The 26,010-nt window shown below is 46.2% G+C and overlaps 1 pseudogene; it reads right to left on the reverse strand.

The window, feature by feature from the left end:
* Nucleotides 1-26,010, reverse strand: part of LOC123482677 — a 76,780-nt pseudogene that overhangs the window by 37,034 nt on the left and 13,736 nt on the right.

A 26,010-nucleotide genomic window follows, 5' to 3' on the forward strand; every position in this document is an offset into this window, starting at 1 on the left:
AGTAAAACAGTACTTGACTAAAAGTCTAAAAGTATTTGGTTTTAAATATAATTAAGTATCAAAAGTAAATGTAATTGATAAAATGTACTTAAGTATCAAATGTAAAAGTAAAAGTTTAAATCATTTCACATTTCTTATATTAAGCAGACCAGACGGCACGATTTTCTTGTTTTTTAATTTTACGGATAGCCAGGGGCACACTCCAAAGCTCAGACATAATTAACAAACGAAGCATTTGTGTTTAGTGAATCTGCCAGATCAGGTAGTAGGGATGAACAGGGATGTTTTCTTGATAAGTGCGTGAATTGGACCATTTTCCTGTCCTGCTAAGCATTCAAAATGTAACAAGTACTTTTGGGTGTCAGGGAAAATGTATGGAGTAAAAAGTACATTATTTTCTTTAGGAATGTAGTGGAGTAAAAGTTGTCAAAAATACTACAGTAAAGAAACAGATACCAAAAAGTGCATGAGCTCCATCACCATCATCTTAGGCTGGGCTTCACAAACAGACAGACAGTGAACTATTGATAATCATTAAAGTTGAAAATGATCATGGTGAAGCAACCAATTATGGGAACACCAATGTTCAAACCCCCTCAACATTCTGAAATAACCCGTGACCTCATTTTTGTGCTGGACAATTTCCTTGATTAATTATCGAGTAAGTCACGATTAACCATTGTACCCCCATCTATGGTCTAGAACTTCGATTTACAGGTGGAGACCCGAGGGGTATACTACAACACTAGCTAAAGTGGAGTTAGCCTGCCCCTGGAGCAGGTTAGAGCTGAAGGATTCGTTGCCATAGAAATGTACCTGGTTAAAAGGTGAGCCAAGTTGAATTCAGAATTGACCAAAGTTAGCTGCTAAGTCCTCTATCCCGCTTCATAGTATAGCCCTCAGGGTGAATAACTGCAGTGGCTTGCGAAAGTATTCACACCCCTTGGCGTTTTTCCTATTTTGTTGCCTTACAACCTTGAATTAAAATGGATTTTTGGGGGGTTTGTATCATTTGATTTACACAACATGCCTACCAGTTTGAAGATGCATTTTTTTTGTGAAACAAACAAGAATGAGACAAAAAAAAAGAAAACAGCAATCTTTAAGTCATACCACAGATTCTCAATTGGATTGAGGTCTGGGCTTTGACTAGGCCATTCCAAGACATTTAAATGTTTCACCTTAAACAACTCTAGTGTTGCTTTAGCAGTATGCTTAGGGTCATTGTCCTGCTGGAAGGTGAACCTCCGTCCCAGTCTCAAATCTCTGGAAGACTGAAACAGGTTTCCCTCAAGAATTTCCCTGTATTTAGCACCATCCATCATTCCTTCAATTCTGATGAGTTTCCCAGTCCCTGCCGATGAAAAACATCCTCACAGCATGATGCTGACACCACCGTGCTTCACTGTGGCGATGGTGCTCTCGGGGTGATGAGAGGTGTTAGGTTTGCGCCAGACATAGCGTTTTCCTTGATGGCCAAAAAGCTACATTTTAGTCTCATCTGACCAGAGTACCTTCTTCCATATGTTTGGGGAGTCTCCCACATGGCTTTTGGAGAACACCAAATGTGTTCGCTTATTTTTTTCTTAAAGCAATGGCTTTTTTCTGGCCACTCTTCCGTAAAGCCCAGCTCTGGGGAGTGTACAGCTTAAAGTGGTCCTATGGACAGATACTCCAATCTTCGCTGTGGAACTTTGCAGCTCCTTCAGGGTTATCTTTGGTCTCTTTGTTGCCTCTCTGATTAATGCCCTCCTTGCCTGGTCCGTGAGTTTTGGTGGGCGGCCCTCTCTTGGCAGGTTTGTTGTGGTGCCATATTCTTTAAATTTTTTAATAATGGATTTAATGGTGCTCCGTGGGATGTTCAAAGTTTCTGATATTGTTTTATAACCCAACCCTGATCTGTACTTCTCCACAACTTTGTCCCATCTCCTCACCTCTCTTCCCTCTCTCTTCACCTCTCTCTCTTTTCCTCTCCCTCCTCTCTCCTCTCCTCCTGTTTTCTGGGGACCAACTGCTCCACCTCCTTCTGCAGCTGTGAATGTACTTCTATATCCAGCCATGACTCTTACACCTATCAGTATGTTCTGACCCTGTTAACCCTATGACTGTCTGATCCTGTTAACACTATGACTGTCTGATCCTGTTAACCCTATGACTGTCTGATCCTGTTAACCCTATGACTGTCTGATCCTGTTAACACTATGACTGTCTGATCCTGTTAACCCAATTACTGTCTGACCCTGTTAACCCTATGACTGTTTGATCCTGTTAACCCTATGACTGTCTGTACCCTCTTTTACCCATAGAATGACTGAATGTATACCTCCGTGTATAAATCCTCCTAGTCCCTGTGAGGCCTTCAAATTCGGCCTAACTGGTCATTTTCATGGTCCTTCAGCCAGATAGTGTACATTTTCCTGGACCACTCCGCATTACCCTATGACCCCCGTATTTAACCTTATCACTGACTGAACCCCTTATCATTGACCATCTAGCAATGAGCTTCCAGAACCTCTCATGACCACAGCTGCCCATCTGGAGGCTTCAAGAACCACTCAAACTAGCTGATCTAGAACCACTCAAACTAGCTGATCTAGAACCACTCAAACTAGCTGATCTAGAACCACTCAAACTAGCTGATCTAGAACCACTCAAACTAGCTGATCTAGAACCACTCAAACTAGCTGATCTGTTGTAGCCTATTTCTTTTTTAATTCAATTTTGTTGTTTATTTTGCATAACAAGCACCTTGAGATTCAGTCTGTAATGGAAAGCTCTATACAAGTGTAATGTATTATTATTATCCCTGGCTGACCCCATTATCCCCCCCCCATGACCCTTGCTGTCTACCTTCCTATCACTGTATGACTCCTGGGCTATGTCCCAATTATCTCTCCTTTCTCCCAAAGTGTTCACTTCCCTTCACTGATCTGAAAGGAAATAATTGGTATAAAAAACATGATGGAAACTAGCCCAATCCAATGCTTTTAGATTTGTGGTAAGTAGTGGACAAGTGCACACTTCAGATAAAAAGGTGATGTTTATTGGGACACACCCCTTATATCCTCTATCACTGTATGAGCCTCCATCACTGTCTTACTCGGTCAGACTCAGCTGTCAGTTCTCCTGCTTGATCTAACGTGGTCATAATAAGAAAGAGAAAAGTGAGAATGTCCAGCAGAGCTCATTGTATGAATGTATCCCTGTACAATATCTGGATGAATGTATATATTGTATGTAGTCAAATGTGTACAGTCAGGTCAATGTCAGTTGTCAGGCTGGCTCAGTATCACAGTACATATGTAGGATCTTAATTTGAGCCAGTTTTCTACAGCAGGAAAATAATCCTGCAGCAACAGGAAATGTGGATTATAATTAATGGACATTTTCTGTAGGGGTTGGTACATTTTTGGTTAATTCGTTAATTAGGCAAATCAAGTCTGACATTTTAAAGTGGAAATTACTAACTTTAGAAGCATTTTTAAACCTTGAATACACTACAATTTTGCTTTTCCTGATGTGCAGGAAAATTCTCAGCAAAAAATAGTGATCAAATGAAGATCCTACATCAGTAAGTCATATGTTCAGGCTTTTTCAGCCAACTTCAACTCACCAGCATTCTAATCTCATACGGAGGTGTTCATTTATAACAAGCATTTTCCTAAAGATCACCCATAAGGGAATGTAGTGAAATGTATATTCAACGTTAAAGTTAAGACACTGATGGAAAATGTTAGAAGTAAATGTGTAGTGTCTTACCTGTCAATCAAAATAAAGGCAGATTTGAATTCAGTGGCAATTTCAAAATCACTCTGAAGTCCAATAAATCTCAAGTAAATAAAGTTTTAGAAATAGATTATGGTTAATGCATACATATATTTTTTGTGGGGGGAAATATTAATTACGACATACAAAATCTTGAATTTATTTTCGCTTGCTTTTCCTGCCAGTAAATGTTTAGTAGAGGCTTCGGTCCTTGAAGTGAGGTTAAGTGTAGACCTAGCTTGAAAACAAAGCCTTGAACCTAGAGAGAACTCAACTGAAGCAAATAAAAGCATTTGTTGTGAATTTTGTCTAAAGTGTTGTACAGTCATTTGGAACAAAATATACAATAATGAAGAAAGGGAAAGCAGTAATATTTTTGCAATATCTTTATGACTAGGGTATTGTTTCATGTTGTTTCAATCATCAAAACTCCTTTGCTGCCTATATTTTTGTAATATATGAATATGGTGAATGTTATGTATATAAAGTGTTTGTCATCTTTAAATGTTTAATCAGACTCATATCTTTTTAAAATCTTCAAGGATTTTTATATTTACCTACTGACATTTCTGTTTCTTTTTTTTTTAACCACAAATTAAGATGTTGTTTGATTCTCGTCTTTTATCAGTTCTCGGTTAATAATCTGTATTTCACAAGTATTTCTCAAAGATCCTTAATGTACTTTCAGTGTATTACCATCAACATCCATAGAAACAGAATATTAAATGTACAGTATTTACATAACTTGAAATTAGATGTCCAGGCAATGTATTGTTATACCTTCATGAGATGTTTTACTACTTTTCAGTGTGCAACGACTTTCTTCTCAAATTAAAGTTCAATACAATAAAGATTACAACAAAATACTAGTCATTGTTGGGACTCTTCATCCAATCCAATATGTCTCAATCTCTTTTTGTCACTTAAAAAGAACACATTGGAAATCATGGGAGATTCTCAATTGGTCCGTCCCTCTTCTCCGACTGCTAAGTCCTTTTCTCTTTGTGACCCAACAAACTAAAAGTGGTCGCCATATGTAGGCGAGTGTCAATTTGTTAATAGGCGAACGGAGTAGTGTCCTCCTTGATAGCCTTCTCCCAGCAAGGAAGCACAAATGTATCCTCGGCTCCATGTCATAGAAGCGTTTTGAAATCCGCCACACAATCAGCTCTTGTTTTCTCGGAGGAGAAACACATGCACACGTTTATAAACTATATGCTACTGAATATTTTGTCTATAAAATGTCTGGCTACATTTATTTTTAACAATTTACACATATTTGGGGATTCCTCTGAAAATGTAATTTTCCTGAGTGAAGGAAAGTCTAATTTTATACAAGCACATTTGTGTCCACGTTTTCCACCAGGAGAGTGCGGCAGAGAGGACGTGAGGAGTCGAGCAAAACCAATTGAGATTCTCCCCATGTAAAAATCTGAATACATGCGTATGTTGAAAGTGTTGACTTTGTCCCCCTCTGCTGGTGAAGATAAGATACAATATATGGAAAGAACCTGTAGGCAGAACACCAAAATGACCTATTAGAATACTTTAGAAATGCATCCTTTCATGTTTTCCTTTAGATTAGCAATTTCTGAAGTATTCGAACAGGGCCCATAACATCAACTGACATATTAATGAGTATTTTTTTCACTGGAGAAACCTATTCAAGTAATTCACAATTCTCCCTCTCAAGTTCAATCACAGCTATACAATTAAATTAGGTTCCTGTACCTGCAGGGCTTGTCACAATGTTAAGCTTCACAACACAAAGCGATAAATAAATGTACATACATCTGCACCAATACAAAGAAATGAACAAGGAAATACATCCACAGTGTCAATGTCTGTTTTGGAAACTACTAGACAGACTGAGAGCAGTTATTATTCACTAGAGACACAAAATGGACCTATCACATTCAGTCAGTTCCCACTGGCCTTGAAATATATTATTCAGTCCGGTCTCAAAAGAGAAAAAGGAAAATATTTACTATCAAGTTATTTTCCAACTCCAAAGCATCATAACATTATCCTGGTCCCAGATCTGTTTGTGCGGTTTTGCCAACTTGATTTGACAATGGCCATAGGACTTTAGCAAGACAGCATGAACAGATCTGGGACCAGGCTAGTATAGCATATAATTTAACAAACAAGGTCCACATCACGCCCGTACATTCAGTCCAGGAGCCAACATTACACATATACCACTTGTATCTCTTTTGTAAAATGTCAAGTTATTTTCTCACGACAAATGTAGGACAGATTAATTAGGATGTCAACGGGTGCTGAAGGTGGGTGTGGTGTATGAATCAGGCACAGGACGCAGAGGCTCAGTCCAAAGGCTTTAGTGCAATATTCACAAAAGACATAAGCTACTATGGAGCCCGAAGGCGAATACACGGCGCACACAGGCGACAAAACAAACGTCGCACTAACATGTGCAAAAGAACCTCTCCAAAACACTGGAGGGAAAATAGTAGCTCCAACACGAAACAGAATAGCAATCACACACAAACACAGACACACACAACGAGAACTAAATAGAACATTAACGAGGACTAACTAGACACAGGTGTACAACATCAAGACCAAACCAAACGAACATGAAACATAGATCGGTGGCAGCTAGTACTCCGGGCACGACGACCGCCGAAGCCTGCCCGAACCAGGAGGAGGAGCAGCCTCGGCCGAAACCGTGACATAGGAGAACATTCACATGACTTTGCATTGGGCCGATTACTGCACCTTGTCATCAATGACCTCAAATACTAATCTGCACTATACTGCCTTTGCACTATGTACACCTCCGTACAACACTGTATCCATAGCAGCATCCCTCCCTCTGCTTATATAGATACATCCCCTCTGTAAATGGTATATTCCCACTGTAATCAGCCTATACTCCAGAGTTTGATGTTTTATGGTTACTGTTCCGATGTTGTATATTCTATATGATGTCTATGTGTCTACTGTTGGCAGCACTAAGCCAAATTTTGGGTATATGTAAATGTACTTGGCGAATAAAGCTGATTCTGATTAACAGTGTGTGCGTCCAAAATTGACCCATATTCCCTATACTGCACTACTACTACCAGAGCCCTATAAAGGTGCTTTATAGGGAATAGGGTGCCATTTCAGACGTACACCTGAGTCCAACTGCATGACATGGAAAGATAAAGTGACTTAGAGAGTGGAGTTGGCACAGAGCTGAGTCTGGAGATACATGAGGCAGGAGGATCATAGAGTTGGGTAGTGGGTGAGGTTGGCACAAAGCTGAGTCTGGAGAGACATGAGGCAGGAGGATCATAGAGTTGGATAGAGGGTGGGGTTGGCACAAAGTTGAGTCTGGAGATACATGAGGCAGGAGGATCATAGAGTTGGGTAGTGGGTGAGGTTGGCACAAAGTTGAGTCTGGAGATACATGAGGCATGATCAGAGAGCTGGGTAGAGGGTGAGGTTGGCACAAAGCTGAATCTGGAGATACATGAGGCAGGACCATAGAGATGGATAGAGGGTGCACTTGCCAGAAAATCTGTTTTAGCATGTGCAGCGCCTAGTGCTCAGCCATTTACCGAAATGTCGGTTATTTTCTGGTTTTTAAACAACTAATTGACCGACGTCGGTTAAATTATTTGAATTCCATTTTGTTCAGGGGTTTTTCTGTGAGCTCAATGCGCACGTTGCACAGTTTTCTAGAGATAAATTAGATACAGCCTGAACTGTGCAATATAGTAGGGATATTTAGTTTCCAACAGGGCTAATATTCTACATAGTTTAGCGCATAAAACATGGGAATTAACTACAATGATCATAATCCATTGCGCATCTACTTGTCCAGTCTGTGTTTCTTTTACGCCTGCTACGGAAGAGACAGAAGAATGCACAGTCGTGAGGGGATATAGAGAGCAGCTGTTGCTTCGCAAGGTATCTCTACCTGAGAATACATTATCTAAGTGATTGATAGTTGGTATTCAGCAGTAATAAAAGTATGCCTTATTTACTTTGAAGAACTACAAAATAGTGATTTTGTCAGACAGCATAGGCAGCAGCTCTATAGAGATGAGATGATGACTTGGAATTAAATAATAAAGTAATCAAATAAAACAAATATAAATACACAACTGAAATATTTTATTAAAGTAAAGTAATGTGAATAAATGATGGTTAATAAGTGATAAGCAGTAATGGGCAGTCACTCCCATCATGGGACGTTTATAAATTGTTTCATTCTGTGTTGTTACAGCAATCAACCCACATAATGCATAGTGTATTTCATGTAAAAAAAAAATTTGAAATAAAAAACGGTGATTATTTTCTTATAATCCAACCGAAACTGAACTGACCTCAAAAAGCACTAATCGCTCAGCACTAGCAGCGCCATTGAAGGATATGTAGTCAACTTGGTGGGACTTCCTAGGTAGGTAGGTAGGTGGGTGGGTGGGTGGGTGGGTGGGTAGGGTGGGTTGGTGGTGGGTGGGTGGGTGGGTGGGTGGGTGGGTGGGTGGGTGGGTGGGTGGGTGGGTGGGTGGTGGGTGGGTGGGTGGGTGGGTGGGTGGGTGGGTGGGTAGGGTAGGTGGGTGGGTGGGTGGGTTGGTGGGTTGGTGGGTAGGTAGGTAGGTAGGTAGGTAGGTAGGTAGGTAGGTAGGTAGGTAGGTAGGTAGGTAGGTAGATAGATAGATAGATATCCACCAATGGACACCTTACTCAACATATCCCCCATAGTAAAAGACCCCACATTTTATTAAACTAGGGGGCGGCAGGTAGCCTAGTGGTTAAGAGCGTTGGGCCAGTAACCGAAAGGACGCTGGTTCGAATCCCCAAGCTGACTAGGTGAAAAATCTGTTGATGTGCCCTTGAGCAAAGCACTTAACCCTAATTGCGATTGTAAGTTGCTCTGGATAATGTATATGTTTTCCTTGGCCAAATCCTGGGTAGAGCCATGTGAGTGGTTACCTGCATATTCCTGGGGCAGCATAGGTCGGTTCACCACGCCCTGAAAGGCAGCCATACAATCCTGCTGCTCCTCCTCGGTCTCACACGCAAACAGGAACTTCCTGTCGGGCGTTACTATGGTGATGCCAAACTGCCAGTGGTGGACGGGGGAAGGCCGGGGAGCACAGTGTAGCTGTTCTCCTTACTACCAACGAACACCTCACCGCGCGCATAGGCATCCTCACAAAGAAACAGAGAGGAGACTCAGTGTGTGTCTGACCAGCCACATTGTATATGAGGTCCAATAAATAATTGGAATGTTTGTTTGCATAATATGACATGCAAATAACATTAGTTCAGTACCACTGTACTATAAGTGCCATAATGCATAGGTACCAATGAACTGCTTATAATGGGTATTATCAATTTATTATCAATCATAGCTATTATCAGTCATTTTGGAGCCTGTTGAACTGTAAGCCCTAAATAAAGTGTTACTAATAGTTATTTACTGAAATGGTACAGCACCATCTCTTTTTCCCATATGACATTGCACCTAATTTATCCACTGACTATCTTCCCAGAGGATCCTTGAAGTACATGAGTCTCCTGTCATCCATAGTGAACCATCTCTTCTTGAAGCCCTCTGTGTGCTGTAAGAGGGAAATAGGAGACAGAGGTTGAAGGAATTAAAGAGGCTGTACAGATGTTCAGTTGCTAATGATTCACCTAAAAATAATGTATTTCTGTCCAATGAGGTAATTTCTGGGCAATATTTCTGTCCATTGAGGGGACCCCTTTTAGTTCCAGAGCACCCCCAGAGGCAAAGGTTCCGTATAGCCTCTTTAATGAAGAAACTTTATTGCACTCTCATAGCTAATGGCTTTCTTGGCTTACATACAGGATCCCATTCTGGAACAACAAAACATTATCAACACCAAGCTGTATAAGGTAGGCATTCAGCTCACAGGCTCTGCAAATATACTGTGGCTGAGGCTGTAAATGGCTGTTATTAACGCGGTACGTTTGTGTGGTGCAAATGAAACCACATTCACAGTGAAACCCAATGGGCTGATAATGTTAGAAGCATTAAGTGTCGTGTCACAAAGTAACTAAAGTGTAAGTAACTCAAGTGTAAGTATTAAAAGACCTCACTTTTGGACCCGTCTTTTCCATGTAGCCTTCCTAGATGTAGTTCCGTGTTAGTTTTGGCACCAACTGGACGAATACACGAGAAGAAGGAGACATTTTTTATTCTGTGACCATGTGATGGTGTGTGTAGCCAGTCCCAGTTCCCTCCCTACCCCTTCCCATTGGCCCTAACCCTTCCATGTTTGCAGATCCATAAGGTATAAGGAATAGGATTCAAGATACGCCACTACACTGCTTATATCTATCAAGACCCTTGGCATATGCAAACATTGAAGAGTGTTTGTGTCCAGCAGCAGCCAAGCAAACGCCCAATGACTATGTTCTGACAGCGCCGGAGAAGATGGCTGCCGTTTTACAGCCCTCTAACCAATTGTACTATTATGTGTGCTTTTCCGCGTTATTTGTAATTTATTTTGTACATAATGTTTCTGCCATCGTCTCTTATAACCAAAAAGAGCTTCTGGATATCAGGACAGCGATTACTCACCTCGCATTGGACAAAGATTTTTTCTTCAACGAGGCGGTCGCGATGGATATCCTACAGACACCCGACAAGGCCCAGATCCCCGTCATTCGCGTGAGGAAGAGACGGAGATATCGCGGACGCAGATCCGGGTGCCTTGTAAGGATCCGACGGCGAGCGAGTAAACTGCCTCTCCCATCAATCCTATTAGCCAACGTTCAAGCTTTTGAGAATAAAATGGACGATTTAAGATTACGGTTATCCTACCAACGGGACATTAAAAACTGTAATATCTTATGTTTCACGGAGTCGTGGCTGAACGACAACAATGATAACATTCAGCTAGCAGGCTATACGCTACATCGGCAGGACAGAACGTCTGGCTCTGGTAAGACAAGGGGTGGCGGTCTCTGTATATTTGTAAACAACAGCTGGTGCACAAAATCAAATACTAAGGAAGTCTCGAGGTTTTGCTCGCCTGAGGTAGAGTATCTTATGATAAGCTGTAGACCACACTATTTACCAAGAGAGTTTTCATCTATATTTTTCATAGCTGTCTATTTACCACCACAAACCAATGCTGGCATTAAGATTGCACTGAATGAGTTGTACAAGGCCATTAATCAACAGGAAAACGCTCATCCAGATGCAGCGCTCCTAGTGGCCGGGGACTTTAATGCAGGGAAACTTAAATCCGTTCTACCTCATTTCTACCAGCATGTTAAATGTGCAACCAGAGGGAAAAAAAACTCTAGACCACCTTTACTCCACACACAGAGACACATACAAAGCTCTCCCTCGCCCTCCATTTGGCAAATCTGACCATAACTCTATCCTCCTGATTCCTGCTTATAAGCAAAAACTGAAGCAGGAAGCACCAGTGATTCGGTTAATAAAAAAGTGGTCAGATGACGCAGATGCTAAGCTACAGGACTGTTTTGCTAGCACAGACTGGAACATGTTCCGGGATTCTTCAGACAGCATTGAGGAGTACACCACATCAGTCACTGGCTTCATCAATAAGTGCATCGATGATGTCGTCCCCACAGTGACCGTACGTACATACCCCAACCAGAAGCCATGGATTACAGGAAACATCCGCACTGAGCTAAAGGGTAGAGCTGCCGCTTTCAAGGAACGGGACTCTAACCCGGACGCTTATAAGAAATCCCGCTATGACCTCCGACGAACCATCAAACAGGCAGAGTCAATACAGGTCTAAGATTGAATCATACTACACTGGCTCTGACGCTCGTCGGATGTGGCATGGCTTGAAAACTATTACAGACTACAAAGGGAAGCACAGCCGCGAGCTGCCCAGTGACACAAGCCTACCAGACGAGCTAAACCACTTCTATGCTCGCTGAGGCAAGCAACACTGAAGCATGCATGAGAGCACCAGCTGTTCCGGATGACTATGTGATCACGCTCTCCGTAGCCGATGTGAGTAAGACTTTTAAGCAGGTCAACATTCACAAGGCCGCAGGGCCAGACGCATTACCAGGACGTGTACTCCGAGCATGTGCTGACCAACTGGCAAGTGTCTTCACTGACATTTTCAACATGTCCCTGACTGAGTCTGTAATACCAACATGTTTCAAGCAGACCACCATAGTCCCCGTGCCCAAGAACTCTAAGATAACCTGCCTAAATGACTACCGACCCGTAGCACTGACGTCTGTAGCCATGAAGTGCTTTGAAAGACTGGTCATGGCTCACATCAACAGCATAATCCCAGAAACCCTAGACCCACTCCAATTTGCATACCGCCCCAACAGATCCACAGATGATGCAATCTCTATCGCACTCCACACTGCCCTTTCCCACCTGGACAAGAGGAACACCTACGTGAGAATGCTATTCATTGACTACAGCTCAGCATTCAACACCATAGTGCCCTCTAAGCTCATCACTAAGCTAAGGATCCTGGGACTAAACACCTCCCTCTGCAACTGGATCCTGGACTTCCTGACGGGCCGCCCCCAGGTGGTAAGGGTAGGTAACAACACATCTGCCACACTGATTCTCAACACGGGGCCCCTCAGGGGTGCGTGCTCAGTCCCCTCCTGTACTCTCTGTTCACCCATGACTGCATGGCCAGGCACGACTCCAACACCATCATTAAGTTTGCCGACGACACAACAGTGGTAGGCCTGATCACCGACAACGATGAGACAGCCTATAGGGAGGAGGTCAGAGATCTGGCCGTGTGGTGCCAGGACAACAACCTCTCCCTCAACGTGACCAAGACAAAGGAGATGATTGTGGACTACAGGAAAAAAAAAGAGGACTGAGCACGCCCCATTCTCATCGACGGGGCTGTAGTGGAACAGGTTGAGAGCTTCAAGTTCCTTGGTGTCCACATCACCAACGAACTATCATGGTCCAAACACACCAAGACAGTCATAAAGAGGGCACGACAAAGCCTATCCCCCCTAAGGAGACTAAAAAGATTTGGCATGGGTCCTCAGATCCTCAAAAAATTATACAGCTGCACCATCGAGAGCATCCTGACTGGTTGCATCACCGCCTGGTATGGCAACTGCTTGGCCTCTGACCGCAAGGCACTACAGAGGGTAGTGCGTACGGCCCAGTACATCACTGGGGCAAAGCTCCCTGCCATCCAGGACCTCTATACCAGGCGGTGTCAGAGGAAGGCCCTCAAAATTGTCAAAGACTCCAGCCACCCTAGTCATAGACTGTTCTCTCTGCTACCGCACGGCAAGCGGTACCGGAGTGCCAAGTCTAGGTCCAAAAGACTTCTCAACAGCTTCTACCCCCAAGCCATAAGACTCCTGAACAGCTAATCATGGCTACCCGGACTATTTGCACTGCCCCCCACCCCATCCTTTTTACGCTGCTGCTACTCTGTTAAGTATTTATGCATAGTCACTTTAACTCTACCCACATGTACATATTACCTCAACTACCTCAACTAGCCGGTGCCCCCGCACATTGACTCTCTGCAACGGTACCCCCCTGTATATATAGCCTCCCTACTGTCACTTTATTTTACTGTATATATAGCCTCCCTACTGTCACTTTATTTTACTTCTGCTCTTTTTTCTCAACACTTTTTTTGTTGTTGTTTTATTCTTACTTTTTTTGTTTAAAATAAATGCACTGTTGGTTAAGGGCTGTAAGTAAGCATTTCACTGCAATGTCTGCACCTGTTGTATTCGGCGCATGTGACCAATAACATTTGATTTGATTTGATTTGATTTGACCACACAACATTGCCTCAAAGTTGTTCACCTTACCTTGCCATCCTCATGGTAGACAAAGATGTTCTTGGTGCTGTTGTCCTTCAGATAGGTGACCTGCAGGCCGTGGGGCTGGCCTATCTTACTAGGCTGGAAGGAGGCGTTCAGGGTGTGGATCTTCATCACGGCCTTGGGCTCTCTGGCCTGTACAGGGAGAGAAGGGAGGGGGAAGAGAGTATACATCATCATCACCTAACCGTCATCATCTTCACCATCATCATCAACAACACCATCATCACCCCTACAGTCATCATCACCACCATCATCATCACCACCACCAACATCATCACCACCACCGTCATCATCACCACCATCATCATCACCAACACCATCATCACCACCACCATCATCATCATCATCATCATCATCATCACCACCACCGTCATCATCACCACCATCATCACCACCATCACCATCACCACCATCATCATCACCACCTTCATCATCACCACCACCACCATGACCATCACCACCTCCATCACTACCATCACACCACCACCATCATCACCACCACAACCATCACCATCACCACCACCATCACCACCGTCATCATCACCACCACCACCACCATCACCACCACCATCATCATCGTCACCATCACCATCATCACCACCACCATTACCACCCCCACCATCATCACCATCACCACCACCACCATCACCCTCACCATCATCATCATCATCACCACCATCATCATCACCAACAACACCATCACCATCGTCATCACCATCGTCATCACCATCACCATCATCATCACCACCACCATCAACATCATCACCACCATCATCACCACCATCATAACCATCACCACCACATCACCACCATCATCACCACCACCATCACCACCATCATCACAACCACCACAATCACCACCATCATCACCATCACCACCATCATCAACACCATCACCACCACCATCACCATCATCATCATCATCACCATCACCACCATCATCACCATCACCACAATCACTACCAGCACCATCAACACCATCATCATCACCACCACCATCATCACCACAACCACCATCAACACCATCATCATCACCACTACAACCATCACCACCATCATCACCACCATCACCACCACCATCATCACCACCACCACCATCACAATCATCACCACCATCACCAACACCATCACCACCACCACACCACCACCACCACCACCATCACCACCACCACTCGACCATCACCACCACAATCACCCCCACCACCATCACCACCACCATCACCATCATCACCACCACCATCACCACAACCACCAACATCACCACCATCATCACAACCACCACAATCACCACCATCATCACCATCACCACCATCATCATCACCATCACCACCACCATCACCATCATCATCATCATCACCATCACCACCATCATCACCATCACCACAATCACCACCAGCACCATCAACACCATCATCATCACCACCACCATCATCACCACAACCACCATCAACACCATCATCATCACCACTACAACCATCACCACCATCATCACCACCATCACCACCACCATCATCACCACCATCACCACCACCATCATCACCACCACCACCATCACAATCATCACCACCATCACCAACACCATCACCACCACCACACCACCACCACCACCACCATCACCACCACCACTCGACCATCACCACCACAATCACCACCACCACCATCACCATCATCACCCTCACCATCACCACAACCACCAACATCACCACCATCACCAACACCAACATCACCACCACTACCATCACCATCACCACCATCACCACCACCACCACCATCACCATCCCCATCCCCATCACCATCACCAACACCATCACCATCACCACCACCACCACCACCACCACCACCACCACCACCACCACCACCATCACCACATCACCACACCATCATCATCACCACCACCACCACCATCACCATCACCACCACCATCACTCGACCATCACCACCACCACCACCACCACCACCACCACCATCACCATCACCATCACCACCATCACCATCACCATCACCATCACCATCACCATCACCACCACCACCACCATCACCACCACCTTCATCACCAACACCATCACCACCACCACCATCACCACCACCAACATCCCCACATCCACCACCATCTCCACCACCACCACCAACACCATCACCACCACCAACACCATCACCACCACCACCACCATCACCACCACCATCACCTTCACCATCACCACCACCACCACCACCACCACCATCACCATCATCACCATCACCATCACCACCACCACCACCACCTCCACCTTCACCATCACCACCATCACCAACACCATCACCATCACCACCACCACCATCATCACCACCATCACCACCACCAACATCACCACCACCACCATTACCCCCAACATCACCACCACCACAATCACCACCACCATCACCACCACCATCACCACCACCACCATCACCACCACCTCCACCATCACCACCACCACCATCACCACCACCACCACCACAACCACCACCACCACCACCACCTACCATCACCACCACCATCACCTCCACCACCACCACTACCATCACCACCACCATCACCATCATCACCACCATCACCCTCACCATCATCATCATCACCACCACCATCACCACATCATCATCACCACCACCATCAACATCATCACCACCATCATCACCACCACCACCACATCACCACCATCATCACCACCACCATCACCACCATCATCATCACCATCACCACTACCATCACCATCATCATCATCACCATCACCACCATCTCACCATCACCACAATCACCACCAGCACCATCAACACCATCATCATCACCACCACCATCATCATCACCACCACCATCAACACCATCATCATCACCACTAACACCATCACCACCACCATCATCACCACCATCACCACCACCATCATCACCACCACCACCATCACAATCATCACCACCATCACCAATACCATCACCACCACCATACCACCACCACCACCACCACCACCATCACCACCACCACTCGACCATCACCACCACCACCACCACCATCACCATCACCACCACCATCACTCGACCATCACCACCACCACCACCACCACCACCACCATCACCATCACCACCATCACCATCACCATCACCATCACCATCACCATCACCATCACCATCACCACCACCACCACCATCACCACCACCTTCATCACCAACACCATCACCACCACCACCATCACCACCACCAACATCCCCACATCCACCACCATCACCACCACCACCACCAACACCATCACCACCACCAACACCATCACCACCACCACCACCATCACCAACACCATCACCTTCACCTTCACCACCACCACCACCACCACCACCATCACCATCATCACCATCACCATCACCACCACCACCATCACCTCCACCATCACCATCACCATCACCACCATCACCAACACCATCACCATCACCACCACCACCATCATCACCACCACCACCAACATCACCACCACCACAATCACCACCACCATCACCACCACCATCACCACCACCACCATCACCACCACCTCCACCATCACCACCATCACCACCACCACCACCACCATCACCTCCACCACCACCACTACCATCACCACCACCATCACCATCATCACCACCATCACCCTCACCATCATCATCATCACCACCACCATCACCACATCATCATCACCACCACCATCAACATCATCACCACCATCATCACCACCACCACCACATCACCACCATCATCACCACCACCATCACCACCATCATCATCACCATCACCACCACCATCACCATCATCATCATCACCATCACCACCATCACACCATCACCACAATCACCACCAGCACCATCAACACCATCATCATCACCACCACCATCATCATCACCACCACCATCAACACCATCATCATCACCACTAACACCATCACCACCACCATCATCACCACCATCACCACCACCATCATCACCACCACCACCATCACAATCATCACCACCATCACCAATACCATCACCACCACCATACCACCACCACCACCACCACCACCATCACCACCACCACTCGACCATCACCACCACCATCACCACCACCACCATCACCACCACCATCACCATCATCACCACCACCATCACCACCACCACCAACATCACCACCACCACCATCACCATCACCAACATCACCAATACCATCACTATCACCATCACCGTCACCATCACCATCATCACACCATCATCGCCACCACCACCATCACCATCACCACCACCATCACAATCATCACCATCACCACCACCACCATCACCTCCACCATCACCAACACCATCACCACGACCACCATCATCACCACCATCACCACCACCAACATTACCACCACCACCATCACCCCCAACATCACCACCACCACCACCACCACCACCACCATCACCACCACCACCATCATCACCACCATCACCACCACCATCATCACCATCACCACCACCACCACCATCAACACCATCACCACCACCACCATCATCACCACCATCACCACCACCAACATCACCACTACCACCATTACCCCCAACATCACCACCACCACCACAACCACCACCACCACCACCTACCATCACCACCACCATCACCACCACCATCACCTCCACCACCACTACCATCACTACCACCATCACCAACACCATCACCATCGTCATCACCATCACCACCACCATCACCACCATCATCACCACCACCACCTTCACCATCACCATCACCATCACTCGACCATCACCACCACCACCATCACCACCACCATCACGTCCACCATCACCACCACCACCACCATCACCACCACCACCACCATCACCACCACCACCACCACCATCACCATCACCATCACCACCACCACCACCACCACCACCACCATCACCACCACCTCCACCACCACCACCACCATCACCACCACCTCCACCACCACCACCACCACCTAACATCACCACCACCACCATCATAACCACCACCACCATCAAAAACCAAGAAGAAAAATACATTACAATGATATATTTTATTTTATAAGGACTGAATGCTAAGGCTACCAAGCTTAAACTTGCTTTTACAAAGAGATACAATTTCAATTAGCACTGACGTGTGAAGTGAGAGGTGTCAAAGCCCCTGAGCCCAACAATGGCAGGAGAGTCGTACAGTCTACCCCAACCAAATGGAGAGGCCTTAGAAGCACCCCCCCACTGTTCAGAGGTCATTAAAATACAGTACCCTCTGAATGTAAAAAACGACAAGACAAGAAAATAGTACAAATTGAAACTTCTTTTGGGGAAGCAGGAGACACTTTTTGCTGATTTGTATAAAAATGGGAACATAAGCAACCTTATCTACCACACAGACCATCCCCTGGCATGGCACAGTGCTATACTAGCACACTACCCCTCTGTTAAGAGGGGGGTGTGCTTGACGCGGGTGGAAACTCAGGATACTGGACAACGAGGACTCTGAGTCGTCTAATATTAATCTCTATAAATCTGGAACCATTTTGGTTCAAGGCAACACCAAACAGTTCCAGCTGGACTTTCACCAAATCAAAGAAATAGCTCAGCAGGAGAAGCTCTCCCTTGAGAACGATACCCCTTACCCCGAGCGGGTCAGACCAGACCTCTTCATTAAATAACCCCACAGAGCAACCCCAAGCAGAAAGTCAACTTCCCAGCACAGAGTACTACTCCCTCATTGAAATGAAGGATACATTCACCCAGCTGGAGGTAAGGCAGGTGGAGCTGGAACAGCAGGTGAACACATTCCAGTCAGCACAGACCCAGACAACAGTCACGCACAACAACACCCCCTTAACTAGACCTGGAGAGCTGCAGGTAGAGAGAGACATGTCTGCACTCTGGACTGTGGTGAGACAACATCAACAGGAGAAAGAGCAGGAGCAGGAGAAGAACAGAGCACTAGAGGAGAGGATCAGAGTGCTGGAGGAGAAGGTGAGAACGATGACGGGTGACATAGAACAACCCATTAGAGAGCTGGCCACCCCGCAGAGAAGCCAGCAGAACAGCCCACCTCAGATCCTGGCCAAAGTCTCGACACCGCAGCAGAACAGTACACCCTAGACCCTGGCCATAGCCTCGACATCACACACAGACAAACAAATGAAGAACCCCAAGCCCAGGGGATCCCAACCCCTCTGAGCAACCCCCCAGTCAGACACCCTGATAGCCCTCATGACGACCCCCCCACACCCACTGAGGACATACACAAGCCTCAGATTGTACTCCTTATGGACTCAAACGGGAAATACATACAAGAAAATAAACTTTTTCCAAAACACACAGTGTCTAAACTCTGGTGTCCAAACACCCAGCGCGCCCTAGACCTTCTGTCTGAGGACCGACTAGGATCACCCAGCCACATAATAATACACACAGGCACAAACGACCTGAGAACACAGCAGGAAAGGGTGGCCACAGCACTCAAGGGAGTGATAGAAAAAGCTTCTTCTACTTTCCCCAACGCACAAGTGGTTATCTCAACCCTGCTACCACGAAAATACTTCCACCCTGCTACCATACAGCGGGTATACGCAAGTATTTCCCGTGACTGTGCATCAAAACCAAATGTCTACCTGGCCCACCACTCCACCCTGGACGTGAACAGCCTTTATGACCAGGTCCACCTATACAAGGCAGCAGTGCCCACCTTCGCCCGGACCCTGAAGGATATCGCCCTCAACCGCAGACCCAACACCTCACACAGGAGCAACAGATCAACAGACACCCCGCCCAGACCAGCGAGACACTCTCCCAGACCTGCGGGACCCCCCCCCAGGACCTACACATAGAGGACCCCCGCAGAGAGGACCTACATCCAGACCACAGCACCATCAACCACATCTACACCCCCACCAATTAACTCCCCCCCAAGTCAACCATGCCCACACCCCATGTAGGCCCCCTCAGATCAGACCTATGCCCCTCCTACCCACCCCAAGCCCCCCACTCCCAAAAAGAGGGCCTCAACATGAAAGTCACACATACGCCCAGGCCGTGAGCAGGCAAACAGGCCCAACACCCACTCTTACACTAGCCCAAGCCAATGGCATGTACCAGATGCTCAGCAGGCTCTGCTCACAATTACTGGCCTGAGGCCAAACCACACAACCAACAACATTAGACACTTTATGGAACACAAAGCCTTCACTATTTCATCCTGGAATATCCAAGGCCTGAGGTCATCTGCCTTTGGCCTAAAGAGCAGGAATCTGGACTTCACCAAAGAAATCGGAAATACAGACATTGTCATCCTACAAGAAACATGGTATAGAGGAGACGGACCCACTGGTTGCCCTCTAGGTTACAGAGAGCTGGTAGTCCCATCCACCAAACTACCAGGTGTGAAACAGGAAAGGGACTCAGGGGGTATGCTAATTTGGTATAGAGCAGACCTAACTCACTCTATTAAATTAATCAAAACAGGAACATTTTACATTTGGTTAGAAATTCAAAAGGAAATTATCTCAACTGAGAAAAATGTCCTCCTGTGTGCCCCCCACTAGAATCCCCATACTTTAATGAAGACAGTTTCTCCATCCTGGAGGGGGAAATCAATCATTTCCAGACCCAGGGACATGTACTAGTCTGTGGCGACCTAAATGCCAGAACTGGACAAGAACCTGACACCCTCAGCACACAGGGGGACAAACACCTACCTGGAGGTGACAGCATTCCCTCCCCCATATGCCCCCCTAGGCACAACTACGACAACATAACCAACAAAAACGGGTCACGACTCCTGCAGCTCTGTCGCACACTGACAGTACATAGTCAATGGTAGGCTTCGAGGGGACTCCTATGGTAGGTACACCTATAGCTCATCTCTTGGCAGTAGTACTGTAGACTACTTTATCACTGACCTCAACCCAGAGTCTCTCAGAGCGTTCACAGTCAGCCCACTGACACCCCTATCAGACCACAGCAAAATCACAGTCTACTTGAACAGAGCAATACTCAATCATGAGGCATCAAAGCCAAAGGAACTGAATAATATTAAGAAATGCTATAGATGGAAGGAAAGTAGTGTTGAAACCTACCAAAAAACAATTAGGAAACAACAAATTCAATCCATTCTAGACAACTTCCTGGACAAAACGTTCCACTGTAATAGTGAAGGTGTAAACTTGGCAGTAGAAAACCTAAACAGTATATTTGACCTCTCAGCTTCCCTATCAAATCTAAAAATCTCTAACAGAAAACCAAAGAAAAGTAATAACAGTGATAAATGGTTTGATGAAGAATGCAAAAACCTAAGAAAGAAATTGAGAAACCTATCCAACCAAAAACATAGAGACCCAGAAAACCTGAGCCTATGCCTTCGCTATGGTGAATCACTAAAACAATACAGAAATACACTACGGAAAAAGAAGGAACAGCATGTCAGAAATCAGCTCAATGTAATTGAAGAATCCATAGACTCTAACCACTTCTGGGAAAATTGGAAAACACTAAACAAACAACAACACGAAGAGCTATCTATCCAAAACGGAGATGTATGGGTAAACCACTTTTCCAATCTTTTTGGCCCTATAACAGAGAACAAACAGCAAAGAAATATACATGATCAAATGCAAATCTTAGAATCAACAATTAAAGACTACCAGAACCCACTGGATTCTCCAATTACATTGAATGAACTACAGGACAAAATACAAACCCTCCAACCCAAAAAGTCCTGTGGTGTTGATGGTATCCTCAATGAAATGATAAAATATACAGACCACAAATTTCAATTAGCTATACTTAAACTCTTTGACATCATCCTTAGCTCTGGCATCTTCCCCAATATTTAGAACCAAGGACTGATCACCCCAATCCACAAAAGTGGAGACAAATTTGACCCCAATAACTACCGTGGGATATGCGTCAACAGCAACCTTGGGAAAATCCTCTGCATTATCATTAACAGCAGACTAGTTCATTTCCTCAGTGAAAACAATGTACTGAGCAAATCTCAAATTGGCTTTTTACCAAATTACCGTACGACAGACCACGTATTCACCCTGCACATCCTAATTGACAAACAAACAAACCAAAACAAAGGCAAAGTCTTCTCATGCTTTGTTGATTTCAAAAAAGCCTTTGACTCAATTTGGCATGAGGGTCTGCTATACAAATTGATGGAAAGTGGGGTTGGGGGAAAAACATACGACGTTATAAAATCCATGTACACAAACAACAAGTGTGCGGTTAAAATTGGCAAAAAACACACACATTTCTTTCCACAGGGCCATGGGGTGAGACAGGGATGCAGTTTAAGCCCCACCCTCTTCAACATATATATCAACGAATTGGCGAGGGCACTAGAACAGTCTGCAGCACCCGGCCTCACCCTACTAGAATCTGAAGTAAAATGTCTTCTGTTTGCTGATGATCTGGTGCTTCTGTCACCAACCAAGGAGGGCCTTCAGCAGCACCTAGATCTTCTGCACAGATTCTGTCAGACCTGGGCCCTGACAGTAAATCTCAGTAAGACAAAAATAATGGTGTTCCAAAAAGGTCCAGTTGCCAGGACCACAAATACAAATTCCATCTAGACACTGTTGCCCTAGAGCACACAAAAACTATACATACCTCGGCCTAAACATCAGCGCCACAGGTAACTTCCACAAAGCTGTGAACGATCTGAGAGACAAGGCAAGAAGGGCCTTCTTTGCCATCAAAAGGAACATACAATTTGACATACCAATTAGGATCTGGCTAAAAATACTTGAATCAGTTATAGAACCCATTGCCCTTTATGGTTCTGAGGTCTGGGGTCCGCTCACCAACCAAGAATTCACAAAATGGGACAAACACCAAATTGAGACTCTGCATGCAGAATTCTGCAAAAACATCCTCCGTGTACAACGTAAAACACCAAATAATGCATGCAGAGCAGAATTAGGCCAATACCCGCTAATTATCAAAATCCAGAAGAGAGCCGTTAAATTCTACAACCACTTAAAAGGAAGCGATTCCCAAACCTTCCATAACAAAGCCATCACCTACAGAGAGATGAACTTGGAGAAGTCCCCTAAGTAAGCTTGTCCTGGGCCTCTGTTCACAAACACAAACAGACCCCACACAGCCCCAGGACAACAACAACAACAACAACAACAACAACAACACAATTAGACCCAACCAAATCATGAGAAAACAAAAAGAGAATTACTTGACACATTGGAAAGAACAAACAAAAAAACAGAGCAAACTAGAATGCTATTTGGCCCTAAACAGAGAGTACACAGTGGTAGAATACCTGACCACTGTGACTGACCCAAACTTAAGGAAAGCTTTGACTATGTACAGACTCAGTGAGCATAGCCTTGCTATTGAGAAAGGCCGCCGAAGGCAGACCTGGCTCTCAAGAGAAGACAGGCTATGTGCACACTGCCCACAAAATGAGGTGGAATGTAACGATCCCGGCTGTCTGAGTCGGGTCCTGTCTGGTGACTAGTTTTTTCCTGTTCGTAATCTCCAGTTTCCCGAGGGTTCGGGAACGCTCCGGGGAGCGCTCTGGTTTTCCGCACCTGCATCCCATCAGCAATCTGCACACCTGGTCCTGATCATCACCCTTCTTAGGCTCTGGCCGAACATCCAGTTCCTGCCGGATCGTTAGCTATGAACAGTATGTTTGTCAGCGTGTCAGCCTCTGAGCCCTTAGTTAGTTTTGTTGTTTTGCACCTTGTTACTTGCTGTGTACTGACCTCCGTTTTTGTTCTGTCTGCAGTCTCTCACCCGGAACCTTCACCCAACCTCTGCCTGATGGTCGGCGGCTGCCGAGCCAGTACCGGACCAACCACTGCACCCTCAACAACCCATCCACGCCACCCGCTCTGTTCCCTGGATTATTCAGCCTCACTCGGAATCTACTAAATAAACACTCACCTTTCTCTCAACGTACCTTGTCCTTGTCTGCTTCTGGGTTCTGGCATAGTAACCCGTGACAGAACGATCCGGCCAGTAATGAACCCAGCGGACCTGGACTCCGTTCGCCATGCTATTACCCAGCAGGAGAAGATGTTGGGCCATCATAGCACGGTACTACAGGAGATCGCGTTGTCAGTTCGGAACCTTTCTACCGGTCTGGCGGAGGTCCAGAACCAACGTAAGTGTCCGGTGGAGGATCCACTACCGGTTTCACCCATCTCGCCTGCCGCTTCTGAAGCTGTGTCCATCCGTGAGCCCAAGGTTCCGGCGCCGGATAAATATGAGGGGGAGCTGGGAAGATGCCGTTCCTTCCTTATGCAGTGTGGATTAGTGTTCGATCTACAGCCCTACTCTTATGCCACAGACAAGGCTAGGATAGCCTTTGTGATTGAGTTGCTGCGTGGTCGAGCGCTGGAGTGGGCTTCAGCCGTTTGGGAACGACAGGATCCCTGCATGGCTTCATACCAGGGGTTCACGGCCGAGATGAGGAAGCTCTTCGACCATTCCGTCCGAGGGAGGGACGCAGCTAGGCGCCTGTTTTCGCTTCGCCAAGGAACTCGCAGCGTGGCCGACTTCGTGATCGAGTTCAAGACGTTGGCTGTGGAGAGTGGGTGGAGCGAGGAGTCGCTGCAAGCGGCCTTTTACCAGGGTCTGTCGGAGCAGCTCAAGGATGAGTTGATCTCCTATCCGGAGCCTAGTGACCTGGACAGCTTGGTAGCCTTGTCTATTCGGGTGGATAATCGAGTCCGAGAGCGAAGGAGGGAGAAGCAATGGGGTCCGTCCAATCGATCAGCTTCTCAGTTCCCAGTCGGGTCGGGTGGTGGACCAGAACACGTCGATCATTCTCCACCACAATGGATTAGTGGAGAGGTCCTCTCTCCCGATTCTGAACCCATGCAAGTGGGGCGGCACGGGTTAACCAAGGAGGAGCGTCAACATAGACGTAAGACCAACTGCTGCCTCTACGGTGGTAGCTCGGGACATTACATCTCCACTTGTTCCCGGCGGTCGTCAAACTGCCCGGCTCGCTAAAGTTGGGAGGACTTTTAGCGAGCCAGTTTCAACCTCTCAGTACCTCTGTCAGACCCCGTTTCCCGGCTACCCTTGTGAACAGGAATCAGAGCTTAGCGCTTAACGCTTTTATCGATTCAGGTGCCGATGGAAGCTTTCTTGATGCCGAGTTGGTGGAACAGCTGGGGCTTTCCAGGAGCAATTGCCGGAAGCCATTGAGGCGACCACTCTGAACGGCAGTAGTCTGGCACGTATCACGATGAGGACTGAACCGGTTAAGATGCGGTTGTCGGGGAATCATTCTGAGATGATTTCATTCTTCATTCTGCCGTCTTCCCATGTTCCTCTGGTCCTTGGATACCCCTGGCTGAAGGAACACAATCCCACGTTCGATTGGGTGACGGGCAAGGTAACGAGTTGGAGCCTTGATTGTCATGCTAACTGTCTCAAGACTGCCTGCCCCCATTCGGTTCCCAGTC

Source organism: Coregonus clupeaformis, chromosome 35 (genome assembly GCF_020615455.1).
Source record: "Coregonus clupeaformis isolate EN_2021a chromosome 35, ASM2061545v1, whole genome shotgun sequence".
NCBI classification, from domain to species: domain Eukaryota; kingdom Metazoa; phylum Chordata; class Actinopteri; order Salmoniformes; family Salmonidae; genus Coregonus; species Coregonus clupeaformis.